This window comes from Antechinus flavipes, chromosome 4 (genome assembly GCF_016432865.1).
Source record: "Antechinus flavipes isolate AdamAnt ecotype Samford, QLD, Australia chromosome 4, AdamAnt_v2, whole genome shotgun sequence".
NCBI lineage: Eukaryota > Metazoa > Chordata > Mammalia > Dasyuromorphia > Dasyuridae > Antechinus > Antechinus flavipes.
In genome coordinates, this window is record NC_067401.1 from 169,157,947 (window position 1) to 169,179,547 (window position 21,601).

General features: G+C 34.4%; 1 protein-coding gene across 8 annotated transcripts in view; it reads left to right on the forward strand.

The window, feature by feature from the left end:
• RBFOX3 (RNA binding fox-1 homolog 3) overlaps positions 1-21,601 on the forward strand; it is a 974,608-nt gene that overhangs the window by 197,822 nt on the left and 755,185 nt on the right. Inside the window, exon 2 of one of the 8 annotated variants that reach the window (XM_051995457.1) lies at positions 3,099-3,179. The exons of the other annotated variants lie outside the window; for them this stretch is intronic. The gene's annotated coding sequence lies outside the window, so the exon portion shown is untranslated. The remainder of the gene's footprint in view (positions 1-3,098; positions 3,180-21,601) is intronic. 8 annotated transcript variants of the gene reach the window in all.

The following is a 21,601-nucleotide window of genomic DNA, read 5'->3' on the forward strand; positions in this document are numbered from 1 at the left end:
TAAGAATGTGAGACCAGATTTGAAATAGGTCTTCCAGATTCCAGGTTGAGTACTCTGTTTACCTAGCTGTTCTTTGTTTGTACTTGTACACTACAGTTTTAGTTCCTGGGATGATTTATGATGGATATCTTGGGGGGAGGAATAAAAAAAAAATCTAGATGATGACTTACTATATTTAAAAGGGGTAACAAGTTGTGCATGTTAGATTTGTGCACGTTAGATTGCAGGCATCCTTTTTTTATTAATCTATGTTGTGGAAATGCTTGCTTTATTCCATAAATTAAAAATAAAATGTTTTTTTCTTATCATATTTTTTTAAATAGAAAATAGAAAAAGAAAAAAAAACGTTGCCATGTGTACAGGAGATGTGAAATTATAAATTTTCATTTTAAGAAAGCCTATATAATAAATATTACATGTTGTGTTCAGAGCTGTATATCTTATCTTTGATTCCTTGTAGGCTTTCTTTTGTTTTCTGCTATTGTGATGCCAGAGAAACTGAGCAAGACAGAGATTAGAGACCAATTTAATAGTTTATTAAATGGAGAGATATACTGGGACCAAATGGATCCATGGTTGGTCCCAGAGCTGAACGAGACTATCATCTCAAAGAATCCAGCCCCAAATATCAGGACAGCCAGATTTTTATAGGATAACAAGAACAATGATATAATGGGAGAGGTACATGGATGGGGATAACCTAATGGGGGGAGGCAATATTAATTAATTTCTACTGTGATCTTTTCACACTTTTTGAAGGAATAGACACTAGAAGTAGATATCACTCAATCATTCAGTACCGCCAATGTCAGGAGTGCCACCTTCTGGTCTGGTGATCAAATGCATCAGTAATACAATATGGTGGCAGAGCTACTAGAAATAGTAGGATGACACAATGGAGGGAAATACTGGAGAGGTTACTGATAGTCTAATGATTTCTAAAACCTTTATTCTGTCAAACATTAAGAAGGAATGATTATAACCTAAAGATATAAAACCTTTATCTCATCAAACATTAAGAGGGAAATGTCATAACCTGAGGCAGAGTAACTAAATAGGACAATGGAGAAACTGGGTCAGGACACTAAAAGGGAACTGTGGCATAACACTATGCACTTTTTACTTTATTCTTTTCATTTCACCTCCCCCTTCTACAAGAAGGTTTACATACACACAGACACATATACACACATATATATATACATAGATATCTATATTCACACACACACACACACACACACACACTTATACATTTATGTAAGGCCGAATTTATTTGTCCTCTGTTTATCTGAAATCCATGTGGATAATATTATACTTCTTTAGTCCAAGTCTTTCCATGTTTTTCTAAATCACCAACTCATTTCCTACACCATATCAAGAGTTCAACCTTATATTGGACAGCTGTTTTAGCCTAAAGTAGTATTGATTAGTATGGCTGACATAATAGTGTAATTTCCTTATTTTTCTCTTTTGATTAAATCTATTTTAGATTTAACTTTGTCTTAGATAATGATCTGTACTCCTGTTTCTTATAATAAATTTTATTCCTGATCATTATTATTTATGTTTATACATATCTTTTATTTCCTATCTCTGCTGACTCTTCTCCTGTATTTCTACCCACTACTTTACCTTGCTATTACTTAACCTATACCTGTCCTAGAATCTCTCCCTTATCCTTTTCCCCCTCCTCCCCCTTCCCTCCCCTTTTATCCCATTACTGTTAATCTACACACCCTACTATTCTGTCTCCCTGTCTTATTTCTTTATGAATTTAGATTACTTGTATACCCTTCTATATAGGTATTATTTCCTCTTTAACTCATTCATTATGCAAGTAGGATTCCAGAACTATCAGTCTTAGACATGATTTGTATTTATATGTATAAGGCATAAACAGTTTTTCCTTATTGAGTACCTTGTAATTAGTCTTTGATGTTTACCTCATATTTCTCTTGGATCTTATATGTCAAATTTTGTATTAAGTTCAGATCTTTTTGCAACAAAATCCCCTAAATCTGGAAATTTATTGAATGCTTTATTTTGTTGAGTTTATTTTTGAACCCCAGTTCTTTTGTTCTTCTCTAGATAGTGTTCCAAGGCCTATGATCTTTTAATGTAGCTGCTGCTAGATCTTGTGTGATTCTAACTGTGGCTCCACCATATTTGAATTGTTTTTTTTTCCCTTGTTGCTTGTAAAATTTTCTCCTTGAACTGAAAATTTTGCAATTTGGCTATGATGTTCCTGAAGGTGTTGTTCATAGGATCTATTTCATGTGGTGACTGGTAGAGTTTTTCTATTTTTACTTTCCCTTCTTATTCTAACACTTCAGCACAGTTTTCTTTAATTGTTCTTGTATCAAGATCCTTTTTTTTAAAATCATAGTTTTCAGACAGTATATATTTCTTGATCCATACTCCATACTACTTGTTGTTCTTATGAGATATCTCACATTCTTTCCTATTTTTTCATTCTTCAATGTTTGTTTTATTATTTTTTGGTCTTATAACTTTGCTGGCATTACTTTTTCCATTTTTGGTTTTCAAGAAGTCATTTCTTCCCTAAGATTCTAGAGTTCTTCCTTTTCTAGGTGGTTGACTTTCTTTTCATAACTTTATTTTTCTTAGATTGTTCTTATTTTTTACTTAGTCTTTCTCAGTTGATCTCATCTGGTTTTTAAAGTCTTTTTTTTTAAGTTTAAAATTTTTCTTTTGGGGGGCAGGTAACCATTTAATGTTATTCTTTGGGGTAACAGAGGCTTTTTTTTTATTCTAGTATCTTCCTATGAAGATGAGCCCTGGTCTTCTCTCTTCCTAAAGTAACTTTCTGTGGTTGGGTTCTTTCCCCTTTGCCTCCTCCTTTAAAAAAATAGAGCAATTTGTTAAAGTCCTGAGGTATAGGAGATGGTGCCTTTGGCCTCAGGTCTTCCTTCAGTTCTCCCCTTTGGCCTGGAGCCCAAATCCAAGAACTTTGCCTCACAACTTCAGCACTAACGATGCATGTCTTGCTTTCCATTGGCTCAGGGCCTATGTTGGCAGCATAACTGAGCCTGGGGTAGAGACTTGTCAGCAGAATTTCACTCAATTTTCTTTCTTAGATTCTGGACTCCATACAGTCACAGAGATGCAAATTCCTGTAGCTGGAACTGAGGATATTTTTCAACCCAGCTAGCCCTGAGGTACTATTTTATCTTTTTTGTGGGAGAGATCTGAAGAGCTTGGAATTTTCTGATTTACTGTATTATCTTCCTGGAATCATCTCTTCTAAAATAAATTTTTAAAAGAAAGAAAAAGTATAGAGAATGTTTTTTTTTTAATTAAAGCTTTTTATTTATAAAGCATATGCATGGGTAATTTTTCCAATATTGACCCTTGCATAACCTTTTGTTGAAAATTTTCCTCTTCTGCCCCCAACCCCTCCCCTATCTGGCAGGTAGTCTTATACATTTTAAATACGTTGAAATACATATTAGATCCAATATGTGTATACATATTTATACAGTTATCTTCTTGTGCAACAAAAATCAGATCAAGAAGGAAGAAAAAGAAAAACTGAGAAAAAATGGAAGCAAATAACAACAGAGAAAGTGAGAATGCTATGTTGTGTTCCACACTCTGTTCCCATAGTTTTTTCTCTGGGTGTAGATGGTTCTCTTCATCACTGCACAAGTGGAACTGGTTTGAATCATCTCAATGTTGAAGAGAGCCACGTCCATCAGAATTGATCATCATATAGTCTTGTTGTTGTTGTGTATAATGATCTCCTGGTTCTGCTCATTTCACATTGCATCAGTTCATGTAGGTCTCCCCAAACCTCTCTGAAATAATCCTGCTGGTCATTTCTTATAGAACAATAGTATTCCATAGCATTCATATACCATAATTTATTCAGCCATTCTCTAATTGATGGGCATCCACTCAGGTTCCAGTTTCTTGCCCTACAAAGAGGGCTGCCATAAATATAAGCTTTGGGATAGAAGCACTGCTAGATCAAAGGGTATGCACAGTTGGATAACTTTTTGAGTATAATTCCAAATTGCTCTCTAGAATGGCTGGATGTATTCACAATTCCATCCACAATGTATCAGTGTCCCAGTTTTCCCACATCCCCTCCAGCATTCGTTATTATCTTTTCCTGTTAACTTAGCCAATCTGAAAGATGTGTAGTGGTATCTCAGAGTTGTCTTAATTTGTATTTCCTTGATCAATAGTGATTTGGAGTACCCTTTCATGTGGCTACAAATAGTTTTAATCTCTTTATCTAAAAATTGTCTGTTCATATCCTTTGACTATTTATCAATTGGAGAATGGCTTGAACTATCATAAATTTGAATCAATTCTCTATATGTTTTAGAAATGAGACCTTTATCAGATCCTTTGGATATAAAAATATTTTCCCAGTTTATTGTTTCCTTTCTAATCTTGTCTGCATTAGTTTTGTTTGTACAAAAACTTTTTAACTTAATATAATCAAAATTATTTATTTTATGATCAGTAATGATCTCTAGTTCTTCTTTGGTCACAAATTTCTTCCTCCTCCACAAATCTGAGAAGTAAACTATACTATGTTCTTCTAATTTGTTTATAGTATCATTCTTTATGTCTAGATCATTAATCTATTTCAACCTTATCTTGGTGTATGGTTTTAGGTGTGGGTCTATGCCTACTTTCTACCATACTAGTTTCTAATTTTCCCAACAGTTTTTGTCAAATAGTGAATTCTTATCCCCAAGGTGGGGCCTTTTGGTTTGTCAAATACTAAGTTGTTATACTCATTAGCTATTTTGTTCTGTTGAACTTAATCTATTCCACTGATCAACTAGTCTATTTCTTAGCCAGTACCAAATGGTTTTAATGACTGCTGCTTTATAATATAGTTTTAGGTATGAAACCTTCATTTGGTAGCTAGGCCACCTTCATTTGTTTTTCTCTTCATTAATTCCTTTGACCTTTTGTTCTTCCAGATGAATTTTGTTATTTTTTCTAGTATATTAAAATAGTTTCTTAGAAGTTTGATTAGTATAATGCTAAATAAATAGATTAGTTTAGAGAGTATTATTGTCTTTATTATATTTGCTCTACCTATTCATGAGCACTTGATATCTTTCCAGTTGTTTAGATCTGACTTTATTTGTGTGGAAAGTGTTTTGTAGTTTTGTTTATATAGTTCCTGACTTTCTCTTGGCAAATAAATTGCCAAATATTTTATATTATCAACAGTTATTTTAAATGGAATTTCTCTTTGTATTTCTTGCTGTTGGATGTTATTAGTGATGTATAAGAATGTTGATGGTTTATGTGGATTTATTTTGTATCCTGCAACTTTGCTAAAGTTATAGATTATTTCTAATAGCTTTTTAGTTGATTCTCTGGGGTTCTCTAAGTATTCCATCATATCATTTGCAAAGAGTGACAATTTGGTTTCCTCATTATCTAATCTAATCCCTTTAATCTCTTTTTCTTCTCTTATTGCTAAGGTTAGCATTTCTAATACATTATTGAATAGCAATGGTGATAGTGGGCAACCTTGTTTTACCCTGATCTTACTGGGGAACTTACTAGTTTATCCCCATTACATATGAAGCTTGCTGATGGTTTTAAATAGATGCTACTGACTACTTTAAGGAAAAATCCATTTATTCCTGTATTCTCTAGTCTTTTAATAGGATTGGGTATTGGGTTTTATCAAATGCTTTTTCTGCATCTATTGAAATAATCATATGGTTTTTGTTTATTTGGTTGTTGATATAGTAAATTATGCTAATAATTTTCCTAATATTGAACCAACCCTGCATTCCTGATATAAATTCTACTTGGTCATGGTGTATTATTTGGGGGATGATTATCTGTAATCTCTTTGCTATTATTTTGTTTAAGATTTTTTTGCATCAATATTCATTAGGGAGATTGGTCTATAATTTTCTTTCTCTGTTTTTGTCCAATCTGATTTAGGTATCAGTATCATGTCTGTGTTGTAAAAGGAATTTGGTAGGAATCCTTCATTCCCTATTTTTTCAAATAGTTTATATAGGATTGGAGTTCATTGTTCTTTAAATGTTTGGTAGAATTCACAAGTAAATCCCTCTGGTCCTGGGGATTTTTTTTTTTAAGGAGTTGACTGATAGTTTGTTTTATTTCTTTTTTCTAAAATGGGACTATTTAAGTAATTTATTTCCTCTTCTGTTAATCTGGACAATCTATATTTTTGTAGGTATTCTTGATTTCACGTAGGTTGTCAAATTTATTGGCATAAAGTTGGGCAAAATAACTCCTGATAATTGCTCTAGTTTCCTCTTCATTGGTTTTCCATTTTCATTTTTGAGACTAACAATTTGATTTTCTTCTTTCCTTTTTCTAATCAAATTAACTAAAGATTTATCTATTTTGTTTTTTTTTATAAAACCAACTCTTAGTTTTATTTATTAATTCAATAGTTTTTTTAGTTTCAATTTTATTGATCTGTCCTTTTATTTTTAGAATTTCAAGTTTGGTATTTGATTGGGGGAGGGGTTAATTTGTTCTTTTTCTAGCTTTTTTAGTTGCAAGCCCAGTTTATTGATCTTCTCTTTCTCTATTTTTTGCAAGTAAGCCTCTAGAAATATAAAATTTCCCCTTATTACCACTTTGGCTGCATTCCACAAATTTTGGTATGTTGTTTCATTATTGTCATTCTCTTGGATGAAATTATTGATTGTGCCTATGATTTGCTGTTTGACCCATTCATTCTTTAGGATGAGATTATTTAGTTTCAAATTTCTTTTTGGTCTTTTTTTCCCTATCCCTTTATTGAATGTAATTTTTATTGCATTGTGATCTGAAAAAAAATTTATTTACTATTTCTACCTTTCTGCATTTGATTTTGAGGTCTTTATGTCCTAATATATGGTCAATTTTTGAATAGGTTTCATGAACTGCTGAGAAGAAAGTGTATTCCTTTCTGTATACATTCAATTTTCTCCAAAGAACTATCATATTTAGTTTTTCTAATATTCTATTTACCTCTTTAACTTCTTTCTTAATTATTTTGTGGTTTGATTTATCTAAGTCTGAGAGAGCAAGATTGAGATCTCCCACTTATTATAGTTTTACTGTCTTTTTCTTCTTGCAACTCTCTTAACTTCTCCTTTAGGAATTTAGATGCTTACACCACTTGGTGCATATATGCTTAATATTGATATTGCTTCATTATCTACAGTGCCATTTAGCAAGATAAGATTTCTTTCCTTATCTCTTTTAATTAGATCAATTTTTGTTTTTGCTTGATCTAAGATCAGCATGGCTACTCTTGCTTTTTTGACTTCAACTGTAGCATGATAGATTCTGCACCAGCCTTTTACCTTTACTCTGTATATATCACTTTGCTTTAAATGTGTTTCTTGTAAACAACATACTGTAGGACTCTAGCTTTTAATCCAGTCTGCTATTTGCTTATGTATGGGAGAGTTTACCCCATTCACATTTACAGTTAAAACTACTAATTCTGTATTTCCTGCCATCTTATTAATCCAAAATTATACTTTACTTTCCCTTTCCCCTTCCCCTTTCTCTCCTCCCCAGTATTTTACCTATGAGCTCTACTTGCCTCAAGCAGTTTTCCCCCTTTAGAAACCCTCCTCCTTTTTTATACCTTTCCCCTACTATTTCTCTTTCCCCTTCTATTTAGCCTACCCCTTTCTTTTGGCCCTTTCTCTTTCCACTTTTGTATAAGATGAGAGATATTTCTGGGTGAAACCAAATATATCTAATATTTCTTTGGGCCAAATCTGATTAGAGTAAGATTCACACAATATTTTTCACCCTTCTTCCTTTCCCTCAATTATAATATGTTTTCTTTGCCTCTTCCTGAGATGTAATTTCCCTCATTTTACCTCCATTTTCCCCCTTTTTTTTTCTATTACAATCCCCTTTCAAACTCGAGTTTCTTTTTTATAACCGTAAAATCAGATTATACATGTGTTTTCAATGTATATCCATAACAGAAATACAGTTCTCAAGAGGTTTTTTTTTTTTCTTTTTTACCTTTTTTATGCTTCTCTTCAGTTTTATATTTGGAAGTCAATTTTTTTGTGTAGTTCTGGTCTTTTTATTTAAAAAAATGGAATTCACCAGTTTCATTGAATGACTACCTTCTTTCCTGAAAGAAAATCCTCAGTTTAGCAGGGTAATTGATTTTTGGTTGAATTCCAAGATCCTTAACCTTTTGGAATATCAGATTCCAGGCCCTTCGATCCTTTAAAGTGGAAGCTGCTAGGTCCTGAGTAATCCTTATTGTGGCTCCTTGGTATTTGAATTGTTTCTTTCTGGCTGCTTGTAATATTTTTAACTTGGTTCAATAGTTCTCAAATTTAGCCACACTATTCTTTGGGAGGTTTTAATTTGGGGTCTCTTTCAGGAGGCATTCAATGAATTCTTTCAATGGTCATTTTGCCTTCTGTTTCTATGATATCCAGGCAGTTCTCTTTGATGATTTCTTGAAAGATAGTGTCCAGCCTCTTTTTTTCATCATGTATTTCAGTGAGTCCAATAATTCTTAGATTGTTTCTCCTACATCTAATTTCCAGGTTAGTTGTTTTCCCAATTAGGTATTTTACATTCTTTTCTCTTTTTTCTTTTTTCTTTTTTTTTTTTTTTTGGTTTTGCTTGACTGATTCTTGTTGTCTTATTGAGTCATTCATTTCCATTTGTTCAGTTCTGAATTTTACTGTGTTATTTTCTTCATTTACTTTTTTTTTTTTTACTTCTTTTTTGTATTTATCCAATTAAAATTTTAAGTGAGTTGTTTTGTTCTATGGAATTGTTTTCTATTTCACAAATTCTGTTTTTAAGGAGTTATTTTCTTTTTTGTTCCACAAATTCTGTTTTTCTGGGAGTTGCTTTCTTTTTCCATTTTATCAAATTTATCTTTTTAATGAGTTATATGCTTTTTCCATTTCACTAAGTTTATTTTGTAGTGAATTTTCTTCAGATAGTTTCTGTGTTACCTTTTCCAAACCCTCTTACACAAATTTTTCATTTCCTTTCCCCACTTTTCTCCTAACTCTTTTTAAAGATCCTTTTTAATCTTTTCTAAGAGGGCCTTATGTGATGGGGACCAGATTATATCACCTTTAGGGGCTTCATCTGGGGACAAAGTGCCTTTAGTCTCCTCTGAGTTTGAAATCTGTTCTTCTCTTTCACCATACTTTTTTATTAATTTTTTTTTTAAATTAAGGTTTGCCTTTAGGGAAGGGGAGGTTTTCCAAGGGGCAGAGCTGTGCTGGTTCAGTACTGATTCACTCCTGGTGCTGGGTGGGTGTGATTGCATTCCTTGAGATTTTGGCATTTTGGGGTTCACTATTTACCTTTTGTGTTTGTGTTGGATGTTTTACAACTTCTCTGCTGATCTACTGGCTTGCAAACAGGGCAGAATGGCCAACATTATTGTACATTCCTGGAGCTTCCTCCCCATAGATTCTCTGCCACACAAAGGACGTGAAGTCTGCAATGCTGGAAGGGTCAGCAACTCCCTGGGACTCTGCTCTGTCTGTACTGGCATTTGTGGTTACCTGTTTGTGTTAGCCTGCCTCCCTCCCATTTCAGATTTTCTGGTCTGTTTCCTTTGATAAATTCTTTGCCACATGGAATCTGCACTGCCCTGGGACTCTGCACTGTCTTCCCTGGCATTTGTACTCAACTGCTTGTACTGGGTGTCTCCCTCCTGTTTCCAATTGAAACAGACCTTTTTGGTTGATCTTCAAAATTATCTTCTGCTGATAGTTTGTTGCACTTCCAATATTTGTGAGTTTTGCTGGTCCAGAGCTAATTCAGAGGCTGGATTTCATAATTATTGTGAGGGCTGTAGAGAAGGACAGACAGAAACATGTGTCATCTCTGCTATCTTGGCTCTGCCCCCAGAAGAAATATAGGGAATATTGAAGGGAGGATGGAAGGAGATGAGAGAGAGAGAGAGAAAGAGAGAGAGAGAGAGAGAGAGAGAGAGAGAGAGAGAGAGAGAGAGAGAGAGAGAGAGAGAGAGAGAGAGAGAGATTTGAAAATAAAGAAAAAGGAAGAATGTGAGTGAAGATTTTGTAGGCAGTAATAATCTTTTTGGAAAAGTGAGGCCGTATCTGATTCTACAGGTAATCAACTGAGGCAGATGAGTACTTACCACATTGGCATAACTGTAAGAAATAATGTTGCACTTTAGGGAAAATTGCCATGGGCTTGTGGTATTGACAGTCTCTCCTTATCTAGCTCTCTAAGACTAATTATCTTTCTCAGCTCTCTAATTATCTAGTCCAGGTTTTACCTCTTCACCCCTGTATTCTAAACTTACTTACTTTGATGATCAATCTTTTGAGGTATTTCATAGAACACTTTTAAAGTCCAATGAAATATTCTGCTATCTCCACTACAAAACTTTTTGTTGTTGTTGAAGGGAATAAAAAAAATGGTGGGAGAGGAAAGGAGGAAGGAAGGAAGAGGAAGGAACCACTAAGAGCAGTAGCAGCAACAAGATTTGTTGTTTGGAAGCTGACAACTTTGTAATGAAGTTCTCTCTTCTCAGGTATTTCTAGATACTTTCTTTTCACTTCAGCCAAAGTTGGAGAACTACAATTTTCTGGCTTGTGCTCCATTCCCTTCCCTACCTCCACTGTTGTCTTCACAGTGGCCTCATTATAGTCTATTGGTATCTTCCATATTACCAGCTAGTTTTAACATCTGGTATATGCAGATTTTACAGCCCTGGAAACTAAGGCAACATATGGCAGGCAATTATATTGGCTTTAAATTACAGTTTTCATTTAATCCCTACTGATAGATCCTAGTGACCTTTAACAAACTTATTCATATAATATAGCACATGCTATATATTCACAAAATTCAGAAAGGTGCAGGGGATTTTAATCTTTGTTGTGATTTGGACCCGAATGACAATCTGACAAAGCTTCTGAAATAGCTTTCCCCAAAAAAACATGTTTTTACATACAGAAAACACATAGGGCAACAAAGAAAACTCAGTGATTTGATTTTTTTTTTTAAGTTCCTGGAGCCTGAGTTAAGAACGCCTGTCATGCAGCTTTGGAACCTATAAGGGACTAGGTAGATTATACCTCCTTTCAGGTTATATTTCCCTTTCAGGTAATCATAATTTCTTTTTTCTGATGGTGAAGAAGCATTAGGAAAGTAGGTTTGAGATTTTTTGGAAGCATTTCCAGTTATTAGAGCCAAGAATGGGGATTTAGGAGGTTCGGTTTCTTTTATCTTCCACTTCACGAGATTGGGAGGGACATTAAAAATATGCTTTGTGGCCTATGGAGTTACCTGCTCTTTCCTTACTTTGAGGCATAAAGGAAGTAGCTGTAGCTCAAGCCCCTGGAAACTATCTGGTTACCTGACACAGGACTTCTATCTCTCTGCCTCAGTTTTTCTATTGAAAGACATCTTGGAATAATGTAGAAATTCCTAGACTTGGAGTCAGAAGACTCTCACCTTAGACATTTACTATTTCTCTTATCAAAGGGAAAACACTTAATCTCCTTGACATCACTAATTCGAGAGGCAACAGGAAGTCAGTGCAGTCGCTGATGGTTGTGAAGAAAGTATTTTAGAAATTTTAAGGCAATTATTATTACTTATTGTAAAGGATGGTATTTCAGTGTTTTTGAGACCTTTTGAAGGAAAGCATCCTATTGTAGCTGATGACATTTTATAAAGCCTATTCCTGAAGATATAGTTTTGCAATAAACCTTTACCAAGAAATAGCAACATGATTACACTTACCATATATGGCAGGGGTTCTTAACTTAGGGCATGAGCTTATTTAAAAAAATTTTTTTTGATAACTGTATTTCAATAGAATGGGTTTCCTTTGCCATTCTGTGGTTTTTATTTTATGCTTGTAAAACATTTTTCTGAGAGGGGGCTGACTATGACACAACAAAGGTTAAGGTCCTTTGCTGCCATTGGAACTTAGTAAATATATAGCAAATGCTATGCTATATGAATAGGTTTGGTAAAGGTTACTAGGATTTATGAGTAGGGATTAAATGGAAACTATAATTTAAAGCCAACATAATCACATGCCGTATGTAGGCAAAGTATCCCAAGTTACAGAATCATATCTCAGAAAAAATATAAAAGATCCCTGGAAAATTGTTGCAGATTATATACACCATTCCGTATCCTGGCTTGATACATTTGCACAAATGTATCCTAACCCTCCTCACATCTTGGAATTTCTGGCTCCTTTGAAGGATTCTGTAGAGACTCTTTCCTATTTTCCTAATTCCATCTCTCCCACCACTGTTACTATTTTCTCTCCTAATGTAAAAGTTTTTTGTTTATTTTTTCATTTACTTATTTATGTAAATATTGTCCTATCCACTATGCTATTTAGTTGTCTCTCTTTAGGTAGTGGAATGCAACAATGGATAGAGTTCTGGACCTGGAGTCAAGAAAACCTTAATTAAAATCTAGTTTCAGTTAGCTGTGCAACTCTGGATAAGTAATTTAATCTCTGTCTTAGTTTCTTCAACTGTAAAATGGGGATAATAGCAACACCTACCTCTCATGGTTATTCCTGATATTTATAATGTGCTTAACATAATGATTGGTACAGGTTAGGCACTATATAAATGCTTATTCCCTTCTTTTTCTTCTATTTGCAAATACATACATAGTCACAATGATGTACAAGGTGAAAGAGAGGTCTAGCTAGTACTACTTTCCATCTTTCACCTTGAGAACAAGGGCAACTGAAAAGAAACTGTGAACCCCATAGAGCAAGATGGGATTTATGTCCCCAGAGCCATGGCTGTTACTGATTTGTATTTTATGTGGCTCTATTAGGGCTAGCTAAGAGTCATGGGTCCACACTTGGTCAGAATTATGAATTCCCCTCACTTGATGCTGAAGGAGGATCTTTTGGGCAGATCAAAGGAAAACTGTCACTTCTTCCTTTAAAATTGGACTGAGTGAGTGGCAGATGGTGTGAGAGTGCTGCAGATCTCATTATATGAAGAGGAGCTGGAAAGATCTAATGAATACATTCCCAAGTTTTTAAGGTGTCACCTTGAAAGACAGGTATGTATGTGTGTGGTTTTGCGTGTATATGTATGCATGCATGTATATATATATATATATATATATATATATGTATGTGTATATATATATATATACACCCATAGAGGAGGAGGGAAGAAACAGAATGGAAGGAGTGTTGAAATGAACATGACTTCTTTGACAGAATCAAATAAATTTGAAATATGAAATGGGCCTTTGTAAAATATTGTATTTGCCTGGCACTTTTAAACATGAGAAGAATGCAGTGCTGTATATTAATCTCTCTTGAGATTCCCCCATGCACTCATTCACTGCCAACTGCTCCTTGACTTTTTTCTCTTAAAAGGGAAACAAAGTTTGGGGTACTTGTGGGTGGTGCCCTTCTCTCTCAGTAGGTTCACCATAGTGAAGGATGATGGAACACAATGTCTTCAGCACTCTGATTCTCTCACTAGGTTAGAACCCCAATGAAATTGTGAATATTCAGTCAAGAATTCTTCCTCTTCTGGTGCTTGCAGAGAATGAGAAGCTGTATGTATGGTATTATCAAGGTTAGGGCAGAGAAACTCCCAGCTGTCTTTGAGAAAGTGGCATCTTTTTATTTCTTTGGCAGCTATTTGACAGCCAGTGATTTCTGCCTTTTTCATCCCTTGTTCTGAAAAGTCAATCATGGGCTTACCCTTTCACTTCAGTCTTCTTATGGTACAGCTGTTCTCTCTAGGACCTCATAGTGCAGAGACCTTGTACTCTTTGGGGATTTGGGGAAGCACGATTTAGGAAAGAAATATCTCTGTTTTCCAGTTGACTGGAGGGTCACCAGGATTTGTAATATTTGGGAACCAATCTTCCAATATTGCAGGTGTGGGTCATTGTAAAACCACACCAATATTTTCAGCATTGTATAGTGAAAAGAACACTTGTCTTTAAGTCTTCTTCTTGGAATGATTTGCTCCTGCCACTTAAATGTGTGACTTTGGGCAAGTTACTAACCATTTTGGGCCCCAGTTTTCTCATCTTTAATATAAGAGATTGAACTATATAACCTCTGAGATCCCCTCCAGCTCTGAATTTATGATCCACTATTTTCATACCGTGTTTCTCTTTTTTCTCTGACTTAGTATTTTCTCTGACAAATAAGTAAGATGAGTTTTATAGGAGTGTATTCACTCTTCATATCATATTTGTTACATCTGCCTTCAAAAGGTACTGGGCCAGCTGAACTGAAATTTTAACACCTTATAGCTAAGTGGCTGTCTTTAGAGGTTGAGGATTTATTTACCTTTATAAAGGGGGAGATGGCTGGGTCTAGTTTTCCTACAATTCACTGAATTAGTTTTCTTGCTATGGGAGAGACCAGAGAGCAAGTGAAGGGGTGGGAAGAGCCTTGGGTGGCTAGAGGGTGAGGAACTCACCTAAAATAGGACCATGGCATTAGGAGAAAAGTATGTCTCTGAGGAAATTGTTGTTAGAACTTTCTAAATTTCAGGGCCCTTTGGCAAAGCCATTGTCAATCTGTTCTAGTTACAACTCTCTTTTCTTCCCTCTTATTTCTTATCCAGGTACTATGGTCTCCAGATTAAATGGCATGGAACTATTTTCTTTTAGCACTTTTGAGGTGGGGAGGGGATGACACAGCTATTCTTACAGGAGATCATTTTCATTTTCAAGGAAAAGCCTTTAACTCCTAAATGCTGATTGTAGGGACTGTCTTTATTTCTATATTTTATAGAGTTGTACATTTCTCAGATTAGCCATCTACTCTCCACTCTCTTTTGTTTGAAGTACATACAAGTTTTATGTTCTTGGAATTGTGGAATGAACAGTGCTGGCTAAATGCAGATGGTGTGTATATCTCCTAAGTACCATATTTCAGCAGTAATAACATATTATAATGTTGCTGCAGCATATACTCTTTCCAAAAAATGCCCTGAATATTTCATTCTTGATCTTTGACACCATCTCTGGGCAATTCTTCTCCCAATTCTATTTTTCCCCACTTCAGTCCTTATCTTGAGCTCTCCATCCTATCTATTCCCATCACCTTCATCAGTATAAGCTTTCTGTCATTTCCTGCTTGTTCTATAGGTTCTCCTGATTCAGGACCTTTACCTTTTCCAGAAGACCACTGATAACTAAAAGTTTTAGGTTGAAGTTTCTTTGAGGTGAAGATTAGCCTTTCTCTTGACCTCTTTCCCTTGATTCTTAAGCTGAACCTGAGTCATCAGAGCTGTTGTATTTCTTATAAGAGATGCTTCTCTTTATGTTGGCCCATTTGAGAGTATTTTGTCAAACTGATGTTGATTTTATTAATAAATATTGGCAGCTTTCCACAAAGCTATTTCTTTGTGGCAAATGTCCAGCTCAAACTCACCAGGAAAAGTTTGCATTTATTTTCCTTCTCTCTCCCTTTACCTCTTCCCTTTCCCTCTCCCCTCTCCCTTTTTCCTCTCTGTCTCCCTTCTCCCATCTCCCATCTTCTTTCCTCTCTCTTTCTCTTCTCTCTCCTATCCCTCCTCTCTCTGTCTCACTTCTCCCTCTTCCTTTTCCTTCTTTTTCTCCTTCTCCCTATTCCTCTCCTTCTCCTTCTCCCTCTTCCCCTTCCTCCTCCTCTCTGTCATTCTCCCTCTCCTTCTCTTTTGTTCTCCCTTTTCCTTCTTTCTTTCTCCCTCCCTCTCCTTTTCCTTTTCTGTCCTTCCCTCTCCCTATCCTTGTGCTTCTCTTTTCCCTCCTTCCTTCTCTCCCTTTTCTCCTTCCCTCCTTCTCCTTCTATTTCTCTTCCTCCTTCCCTCCCTCCCTCTCTCCTCCCACCTTCTCTCTCTCTCTCTCTTTCTCTCTCTCCCCTCCTCCTCTTCTTCCTCCTCCTCCTCCTCCTCCTCCCCCTTCCCCTTTGATATAATATACCAATTATGGTCGAATCAGTAGTACTACTATCACCTTAGCATGTATGGAAGAAAGAAATTATCACTTTAAAACTCATCCTCCAGATGATATTGATAGGGATGTATTCACTCTTTATATCATATTTTGGATAGAGATGGAATTTGTAATGGTTACTTTACATTTTTGTAAATTTACATTTACAAAAGGTAGCTTTGTGATCTTGGGTGATTCATTTAGCTTCCCTCAGCCTTAGTTTCCTTCATTGCCAAATGAGGGAATTGAATAACAGAATACCTGAAGTGCCTTCCCATTCTAGAATCATTTTGATTAGGACAGAGTATTTTGCAGGAGTTATAGGAAATATGACTGAAAAGATAAGTAAAACCCTACTTATAGAAGGCTTTAAATGGTTCTTTTGTCCACAAGTAATATGCCAAGACTAGTCTTCCTATATAATTTTCTTTTTGGCATTATTATTCTTTTATTTTAAATTTCTTATTTATTTATTTTTGGCAATCTCAGGTTTTGTTGTTGTTGTTGTTTTTTTGAGTACCAAATTCCCTCCCTTCCTTTTCTTACTCACTGAGAAAGCAAGCAATATAATAATTATACATGTGAGATCATGCAAAACATGTATTCATATTTCAAGAAAAAGCAAGAAAATTCTACTTTAATTTGCTCCCAGTTCATCAGCTCTCTCTGGAGGTGGATGGCTTTTTTTTTTTTTTTTTTTTTTTTTTTTTTTTTTTTTTGCTGAAGCAACTGGGGTTAAGTGATCAGGGTCACACAGATAAGAAGTGTTAAGTGTCTGAGCCTGGATTTGAATTAAGATCTTCCTGACTTCAGGGCCAGTGGTCTATCCAATGGATGGCATTTTGTCCATAATTGTCTTTGATCATTGTATTTATAAGAATAGCTTTCATAGTTGATCAGTGTGCAGTTTTGCTGTTACAATGCATAATGATCTCCTGGTTTTGCTCACTTCACTTTGCATCAGTTCACAAACATTTTCACATGTTTTTCTGAAACCAGCCCCCTTACTATTTCTTACCTGCAGCATAATGATAATCCATAACAGTCATATGCTGTAACTTGTTCATCCTGTCACCAATTGATGGATATCCCCTCAATTTCCAATTCTTTGCCATCACAAAACTACTGCTATAAATATTTTTATACATATTAGTCCTTTTCTTTTTTCTTTTCTCTTTTTGGGACACTGAACTGATAATAATATTACTGGGTCAAAGGTTATGTATATTTTTGTAGCCCTTTGAACATAGTTTCAAAGAGTTCTTTAGCATTGTTGGATTTCACAATTCCACCAGCTGTACATTAATATGTTTCTTTTCCCTCATCCCTTCCAGTATTTGCCATTTCTGAAAGATGTGAGGTAGTACCTCGAAGTTGTTTTAATTTGTATTTCTCTAATCAATGTTGATTTAAGAGCCTTTTTCCCCCTGGGGCAATTGGGGTTAAGTGACTTGCCCAGGGTCACACAGATAGGCAGTGTTAAGTGTCTGAGTCAAATTTGAACTTAGGTCTTCCTGACTTCAGAGTGGTGCTCTATCCACTGCACTCCCTAGTTGCCCATAAGAGCTTTTTTATATGAACATAGTTTATAAAAAAAAAAAAAAAATCTTCTGAAAACTATCTGTTACATGGTTTGACCACTTGTCAATTGGGGAATAGCTTTTAAAATATAACTCAGTTCCTTCTATATTTGAGCTTCAAAAGAAGCTCACTGTAAAGAGCTTCAAAGAAACTTACTGTAAAGAGTTGTTGATATTACTTTATTGTCTATAGTATCTTTTAACAAAATATAGTTTTCCTTAATTGTCTATTTTAACTATGTCTGTTTTTGCTCTTGTTTTGTATGCTACCTCTGCCTTTTTAAAAATTCAGCTGAAGCATAACAATTTCTGTTCCAGCCCCTTATTTCAACTCTTTTGGTCTTTCTGTTTCAAGATTGTCTCATAATCAATATATTGTTGGATTCTAGTATCGAATTTATTCTTCTGCTTTATGGGTGAGCTCATCTTGTTTACATTAACAGTTTTCCCTCCATTCTATTTTCTTCTGTTTTGCTCTCTTTTTATACTGACTCTTCTTAACAGTCTATTTTGCTTCTGACCTTTTCTTCCCTTAATCCATCCTCTTTCATTATTCCTTTGTCTTTCTTTTTTTTTCCCTTTTTTTTGGCAATCTAATTTCCCTGTCAGGTAAGATAATTTTCTGTGTCCAGATGAGTGTGTGTATATAACATATATACAAACACATATATAATGTTTTCCCCTCTTTGAACCACTTCAATGTTCAAGGATTGCTTACTATTACATGCCCATTTCTCCCTTCACTGTAAGAGCTAATAATTTGCCTTTCTATATATTACCACCAATGCCCGATAATGAGAAATTCCATTTAAAATAAAATATAAAATATTTGGATTCTACCTGCCAAGACAAACCTAGGAACTATATTAACACAATTACAAAACACTAAATCAAATCTAAACAACTGAAAAAAATATCAATTGCTCACGGGTAGGCAGAATTAAAATAAATCACATAAATAATTGTCACTCTTATTATAGTGACAATTATTTATGTGGATTTATTTTAATTTTTCTTAATATTAATTTTTTTGACATTTACTTTTATAAAATTTTGATTTTCATTTTTTTCCTTCCCTTCATCCCTTTGCCCTTCCCCAGGATGGAAACAATCTGATACAGATTATATATGTACAATCATATTAAACATATTTCCACATTAGTCATGCTGTGGAAGACAAATCAGAACAAAAGGGGAAAACTAGTAGAAAGAAAAAAAAACGCTCAAAAATGAAAATGTCAAATTTTGATCTTCATTCAGACTGCATAGTCCTTTCTCTGGATGTGCCTAACATTTTCCATGAATCTTATGGACTTGTTTTGGATCGTTGTATTGCTAGGAAGAGATAAGTCATAATTCATCATTGCATTATTTCACTCTTATTATGTACAATATTTTCCTGGTACTACTCACTTCATTCAGTCTCAGTTCATGTTATTATTTATTCTAGCTCTATCAAATAATCTCTTGGAAGTTTAATTGGTATGGCACTGAAAAAATAGATCAATTTAAGGAGAACCATCATTTTTATATTATTATTTTGTTTTACCTATGAGCAATTGATATTTTTCCAATTATTTGGATCTTAATTTTCAATTACTTGTGTGAAAAGTATTTTGTAATTTTGTTTACATAGTTTCTGGGTTTGTTTTGGCAGGTAGAGTCCCAAATATTCTATATTATCTACGATTACTTTAACTAGAATTTTTTTCTTTCTCTTGTTGCTGAGCTTTGTTAGTAATATATAGAAATGTCGATGATTTATGTAGGTTTTATATCCTGAACCTTTTGCTAACATTTTTAAATATTTCAAGTAGTTTTTTAGTTGATTCTCTAAAATTCTCTAAGTATACCATCATATCATCTGCAAAGAGTGATAATTTTATTTCCTCAATGCCTATTATAATTCCTTCAATTTTTTTTCTCTTAATTGCTAAAGCTAACATTTCAAGTACAATATTGAATAATGGTGATAATAAAGGGCATCCTTGTTTCACCCCTGATCTTACTGGGAATATTTCCTGCTTTTCCCCATTGCAATTCTTGCAAATGGTTTTAGATGAATATTTCTTATCATTTTAAGGAAAACTACATTTATTCCTGTGCTCTTTAGTGTTCTTATTGGGAATGTTTGTTATATTTAGTTAAAATCCTTTTTTTTTGCATTTATTGAGATAGTTGTATAATTTCTATTAGTTTGGTTATTGATATGGTCAGTTATGCTGATAGTTTTCCTAATATTGTACCAACCCTACATTCTTATCCTGGTGATAAATTGCTGTACTCTTTGTTCATATTTTATTTACAATTTTTGCATCAATATTCACTAGGGAAATTGGGTTGTGAATTTTTTCCCTCTGTTTTAGATGACATCATACTTGTGTCATGACATGATTTGGGTAGGATTCCTTCGTCATCTATTTTTCCAAATAATTTATATAGTATTGAAATTAATTGTTCTTTAAATATTTGGTAGAATTCACATGTACTTCCATTTGACCTTGGAGATTTTTTTTTTTGTGGGGGGGGAGGGGAAGGGAATTACTTGGCTTGTTCTTTGGCCATCTTTGGATGGCTTGTTCAATTTATTTTTCTAAGAGGGGTTAAGTATTTTATTTCCTCTTCTGTTGATTTGGGAAGTTCATATTTTTGCAAATATCCATCCATTTCACTTTGATTGACAGATTTATTGGCATGCAGTTAGGCAAAATAGCTCCTAATTAATGCTTTAATTTCTCCTTCATTGGTGATGAATTTACTTTTTTCATTTTTGATGCTGGTAATTTGGTTTTCTTCTTTTTTCTAATCAAATTAACCAAAGGTTTATCCATGTCATTGTTTGTAACTTTTCATTTTTGAAAACTCTAAAAGAAGCAAAGATGGTGAATACTGAAATTTGGGTATTATGGATGATTTACTGTATTTTTTCCAGAAGGCTTGTAGTTGTCTGAAAACTATAGGGCAGAGTGAGTGACTTCAAACCATAATTTTGCAAGAAATGTATAGAGTATAAAATTAAAAACTTATTGGCTCATAATGAAAATCATACTAGAAGATTTAGGTATAAGCCTTGGAAATGAAGAAAAACAATTGTTGGACACCAGCTCTAATGCTAGCACTCTCTTAGGTTCAATTTTAGCAGGAAATGAGACACTCAAAAATCATTGAACATTTTACAAAAGGGGTTTTAGCTTAGTCCTAATACAGCAAGGATGTGCAACAAGGATGCAGAGGTATTTATCTTTGGCATTTGCAGACTCAATGTCCTTTGTCTCCTTATGGAAATAATTCTAATCTGTTGACTGCCATAATGTATGGTGATTTAGGTATCCACAAAGTCTGAAAGGTCTAAACTTTGTGTGGCTGTGATCTTTTTTCTTTAGATGACTAGAAGGCTGCATCGAGGGAAACTGAGGCCTATGAGATTCTGAAAGAAGCCTTTGTGTTGTGGTGAGAAGAAAGGGAATATTGATCTTATCAAGCTAAAATAATTGAAGCAAATTTTTTCTATCAGAAAGTTGCTAGTATGGAATAGGTTATCACCTAGATTATTTATAGAACTTTTCATTGGAAAGATTTGGGTTCTTGAAGCAATGGGAAAGACCCCTCCTGCGTTAAGTAATTTTAAGTATAAAAAACATAGTGTACTATTATGAGTTGTTCTGTGTGTCTAAACTGGAATTTAACTTAAGTCCTTCAATTCTTACATTGAGAAGTTTATGATTGTCTTTGTTGTTGTTTGGAAACCAAAGGAAGAGAAATGTCTATAAGAAGAGAAGCACAAAACAAAACAACATCTGCTTACCTCTTCATCTCCCATACAAAAACAAACAAAAAGTCCACCACTACCTCCAACAACCATTATCCTCAGTAGATCTCAGTTTACCCCAGCTTTTTAAAAGTTAAAAATTTCTTTAGCTGTTGAATTGGGTCACAATGGTAGAAGGCAACCCAGAGCAGTTTTCAAGATATGGCCCTCTCTTTTGTCTATAAGTCTTGGTTTCAGTGACTAAATGAAATACACACATACACATGAAAAGAAAAATTTCTAATCTTCTAAGTGG